Source organism: Syngnathus leptorhynchus, unplaced genomic scaffold, assembly GCF_054491065.1.
Source record: "Syngnathus leptorhynchus isolate UIUO unplaced genomic scaffold, UIUO_Slep HiC_scaffold_821, whole genome shotgun sequence".
Taxonomy (NCBI): Eukaryota; Metazoa; Chordata; class Actinopteri; order Syngnathiformes; family Syngnathidae; genus Syngnathus; species Syngnathus leptorhynchus.
Window position 1 is genome coordinate 15,001 of NW_028232655.1, and position 5,383 is coordinate 20,383.

Genomic DNA, 5,383 nt, shown 5'->3' on the forward strand with positions numbered 1-5,383 from the left:
GGCGGACCGTCCGGGGCGACTCTCGGCCTGTGTTTAAGGAGCCGGCCGGGCATCACGCTCCTTCCTTGGATGGACAACATTCGCAGTTGACACTTTGTGTCATTTTATCCGAGCAGACGGGCGCCGCGAGGCGGACCGTCCGGGGCGACTCTCGGCCTGTGTTTTCGGAGCCGGCCGGGCATCACGCTCCCTCCTTGGATGGACAACATTCGTAGTTGACACTTTGTGTCATTTTATCCGAGCAGACGGGCGCCGCGAGGCGACCGTCCGGGGCGACTCTCGGCCTGTGTTTAAGGAGCCGGCCGGGCATCACGCTCCTTCCTTGGATGGACAACATTCGCAGTTGACACTTTGTGTCATTTTATCCGAGCAGACGGGCGCCGCGAGGCGGACCGTCCGGGGCGACTCTCGGCCTGTGTTTTCGGAGCCGGCCGGGCATCACGCTCCCTCCTTGGATGGACAACATTCGTAGTTGACACTTTGTGTCATTTTATCCGAGCAGACGGGCGCCGCGAGGCGACCGTCCGGGGCGACTCTCGGCCTGTGTTTAAGGAGCCGGCCGGGCATCACGCTCCTTCCTTGGATGGACAACATTCGTAGTTGACACTTTGTGTCATTTTATCCGAGCGGGCGGGCGCCGCGAGGCGGACCGTCCGGGGCGACTCTCGGCCTGTATTTAAGGAGCCGGCCGGGCATCACGCTCCTTCCTTGGATGGACAACATTCGCAGTTGACACTTTGTGTCATTTTATCCGAGCAGACGGGCGCCGCGAGGCGGACCGTCCGGGGCGACTCTCGGCCTGTGTTTTCGGAGCCGGCCGGGCATCACGCTCCCTCCTTGGATGGACAACATTCGTAGTTGACACTTTGTGTCATTTTATCCGAGCAGACGGGCGCCGCGAGGCGGACCGTCCGGGGCGACTCTCGGCCTGTGTTTAAGGAGCCGGCCGGGCATCACGCTCCTTCCTTGGATGGACAACATTCGCAGTTGACACTTTGTGTCATTTTATCCGAGCAGACGGGCGCCGCGAGGCGGACCGTCCGGGGCGACTCTCGGCCTGTGTTTTCGGAGCCGGCCGGGCATCACGCTCCCTCCTTGGATGGACAACATTCGTAGTTGACACTTTGTGTCATTTTATCCGAGCAGACGGGCGCCGCGAGGCGACCGTCCGGGGCGACTCTCGGCCTGTGTTTAAGGAGCCGGCCGGGCATCACGCTCCTTCCTTGGATGGACAACATTCGTAGTTGACACTTTGTGTCATTTTATCCGAGCGGGCGGGCGCCGCGAGGCGGACCGTCCGGGGCGACTCTCGGCCTGTGTTTAAGGAGCCGGCCGGGCATCACGCTCCTTCCTTGGATGGACAACATTCGCAGTTGACACTTTGTGTCATTTTATCCGAGCAGACGGGCGCCGCGAGGCGGACCGTCCGGGGCGACTCTCGGCCTGTGTTTTCGGAGCCGGCCGGGCATCACGCTCCCTCCTTGGATGGACAACATTCGTAGTTGACACTTTGTGTCATTTTATCCGAGCAGACGGGCGCCGCGAGGCGGACCGTCCGGGGCGACTCTCGGCCTGTGTTTAAGGAGCCGGCCGGGCATCACGCTCCTTCCTTGGATGGACAACATTCGCAGTTGACACTTTGTGTCATTTTGTTCGGCCTGTGTTTAAGGAGGCGGCCGTCCTCCACTCGGTCCGTGTTTAAGGAGCGACACTCGCGCTCCGGTTCGGCCTGTATTTAGGGAGGCGGCCGTCCTCCGCTTGGTCTGTGTTAAGGGCGACACTCGGTCCATGTTTGAGGAGCCTGGCCCTGACGCTCCTCTCCGGCCTGTGTTTAAGGAGGCGGCCGTCCTCCCCTTGGTCTGTGTTAAGGGCGACACTCGGTCCATGTTTGAGGAGCCTGGCCCTGACGCTCCTCTCCGGCCTGTGTTTAAGGAGGCGGCCGTCCTCCCCTTGGTCTGTGTTAAGGGCGACACTCGGTCCATGTTTGAGGAGCCTGGCCCTGACGCTCCTCTCCGGCCTGTGTTTAGGGAGGCGGCCGTCCTCCCCTTGGTCTGTGTTAAGGGCGACACTCTGTCCATGTTTGAGGAGCCTGGCCCTGACGCTCCTCTCCGGCCTGTGTTTAAGGAGGCGGCCGTCCTCCCCTTGGTCTGTGTTAAGGGCGACACTCGGTCCATGTTTGAGGAGCCTGGCCCTGACGCTCCTCTCCGGCCTGTGTTTAAGGAGGCGGCCGTCCTCCCCTTGGTCTGTGTTAAGGGCGACACTCGGTCCATGTTTGAGGAGCCTGGCCCTGACGCTCCTCTCCGGCCTGTGTTTAAGGAGGCGGCCGTCCTCCCCTTGGTCTGTGTTAAGGGCGACACTCGGTCCATGTTTGAGGAGCCTGGCCCTGACGCTCCTCTCCGGCCTGTGTTTAAGGAGGCGGCCGTCCTCCCCTTGGTCTGTGTTAAGGGCGACACTCGGTCCATGTTTGAGGAGCCTGGCCCTGACGCTCCTCTCCGGCCTGTGTTTAAGGAGGCGGCCGTCCTCCCCTTGGTCTGTGTTAAGGGCGACACTCGGTCCATGTTTGAGGAGCCTGGCCCTGACGCTCCTCTCCGGCCTGTGTTTAAGGAGGCGGCCGTCCTCCCCTTGGTCTGTGTTAAGGGCGACACTCGGTCCATGTTTGAGGAGCCTGGCCCTGACGCTCCTCTCCGGCCTGTGTTTAAGGAGGCGGCCGTCCTCCCCTTGGTCTGTGTTAAGGGCGACACTCGGTCCATGTTTGAGGAGCCTGGCCCTGACGCTCCTCTCCGGCCTGTGTTTAAGGAGGCGGCCGTCCTCCACTTCCTTCCATGCACCACCACATTCGCAGTTGACACTTTGCCATTTTTTCAGAGAGGTGACACTTAGTCGTTTTTTCGAAAGTTGACACTTAGTCGTTTTTTCGAAAGTTGACACTTTGCCGTTTTTTCAGAGAGGTGACACTTAGCCGTTTTTTCGAAAGTTGACACTTAGCCGTTTTTTCGAAAGTTGACACTTAGCCGTTTTTTCGAAAGTTGACACTTAGTCACTTTTTCGCCACAGTGACACCTCCAGCGCGTGCCACGGCGCTTTTCAGGTCTTCTATCCGACCTTGTGCTGTCGAGGACGGCGTGTCCGACGCCGTGGGGAGACCAGCACCATCTCCTCCATATTCGTAAACGGGGTGCTTTGGAAAACGGGGGGAAAGTCGATGAGTACACTGACTACTGGGACCATTTCATTGTACTCTGGCGCACCTGAAGACCAAAAAAGGTACTGCACCTTAGCCCGGGTACCTCACCCCCTGGTACCTCGAGGAGAACTTAGAAAAATTTCGACAAATTTTTGGTGAGCTCCAGGGAGAGAGGCTGATTTTTCGCTTTTTGAGGCCGACCGCCGAACCGGCGCGGGGCGGACTCACAAGCCCCGCAGAGCCGTGGGCACTTAGTCGTTTTTTCAGAGAGGCGACACTTAGTCGTTTTTTCAGAGGCGACACTTAGTCGTTTTTTCGAAAGTTGACACTTAGCCGTTTTTTCGAAAGTCGACACTTAGCCGTTTTTTTGGAAAGTTGACACTTAGTCGTTTTTTCGAAAGTTGACACTTAGTCGTTTTTTCGCCACAATTGGCTCTGAGCTCCAGGGGGAGAGCCTGGTTTTGCCTTATTTCAGGCCGGCTGGGGAACCGGCGCGGGTCGGATGCACGAGCCCGGCAGAGCCGTGGGCACTTAGAAAATTTTCGCCGATTAAGCTGGGACCTCCAGGCGGAGACCGGCATTCCTCGTCCTCGGGGTTCGACCCAGGAACCGGCGCTGGGCAGACGCCGTAGCCACGCAGAGCCGTGGGCACTTAGAAAATATTCGCCAAGTTGGCTCTGAGCTCCAGGCGGAGAGGCTGGTTTTGCCTTATATCAGGCCGGCTGGGGAACCGGCGCGGGTCGGATGCACGAGCCCGCAGAGCCGTGGGCACTTTGCCATTTTCTCAGAGTCGACACTTAGTCGTTTTTTCAGAGAGGCGACACTCTGTCGTTTTTTCGAAAGTTGACACTTTGCCGTTTTTTCAGAGAGGCGACACTTAGCCGTTTTTTCAGAGATGTGACACTTAGCCGTTTTTTCAGAGATGTGACACTTAGCCGTTTTTTCAGAGATGTGACACTTTGCCGTTTTTTCGAAAGTTGACACTTAGCCGTTTTTTCGAAAGTCGACACTTAGCCGTTTTTTCAGAGATGTGACACTTTGCCGTTTTTTCGAAAGTTGACACTTAGCCGTTTTTTCGAAAGTTGACACTTAGTCGTTTTTTCACAGATGTGACACTTAGAAACTTTTTGCCAAGTTGGCTGTGAGCTCCAGGAGGAGACCGTTATTTTTCGTCATTCGAGGCCGACTGCGGAACCGGCGCTGGGCGGACGCCAAAGCTCGGCAGGGCCGTGGGCACTTAGAAACTTTTTGCCAAGTTGGCTGTGAGCTCCAGGAGGAGACCGTTATTTTTCGTCATTCGAGGCCGACTGCGGAACCGGCGCTGGGCGGACGCCAAAGCTCGGCAGGGCCGTGGGCACTTAGAAACTTTTTGCCAAGTTGGCTGTGAGCTCCAGGAGGAGACCGTCATTTTTCGTCATTCGAGGCCGACTGCGGCACCGGCGCTGAGCGGACGCCAAAGCTCGGCAGGGCCGTGGGCACTTAGAAACTTTTTGCCAAGTTGGCTGTGAGCTCCAGGAGGAGACCGTTATTTTTCGTCATTCGAGGCCGACTGCGGAACCGGCGCTGGGCGGACGCCAAAGCTCGGCAGGGCCGTGGGCACTTAGAAACTTTTTGCCAAGTTGGCTGTGAGCTCCAGGAGGAGACCGTCATTTTTCGTCATTCGAGGCCGACTGCGGAACCGGCGCTGGGCGGATGCCAAAGCTCGGCAGGGCCGTGGGCACTTAGAAACTTTTTGCCAAGTTGGCTGTGAGCTCCAGGAGGAGACCGTTATTTTTCGTCATTCGAGGCCGACTGCGGAACCGGCGCTGGGCGGACGCCAAAGCTCGGCAGGGCCGTGGGCACTTAGAAACTTTTTGCCAAGTTGGCTGTGAGCTCCAGGAGGAGACCGTTATTTTTCGTCATTCGAGGCCGACTGCGGAACCGGCGCTGGGCGGATGCCAAAGCTCGGCAGGGCCGTGGGCACTTAGAAACTTTTTGCCAAGTTGGCTGTGAGCTCCAGGAGGAGACCGTCATTTTTCGTCATTCGAGGCCGACTGCGGCACCGGCGCTGAGCGGACGCCAAAGCTCGGCAGGGCCGTGGGCACTTAGAAACTTTTTGCCAAGTTGGCTGTGAGCTCCAGGAGGAGACCGTTATTTTTCGTCATTCGAGGCCGACTGCGGAACCGGCGCTGGGCGGACGCCAAAGCTCGGCAGGGCCGT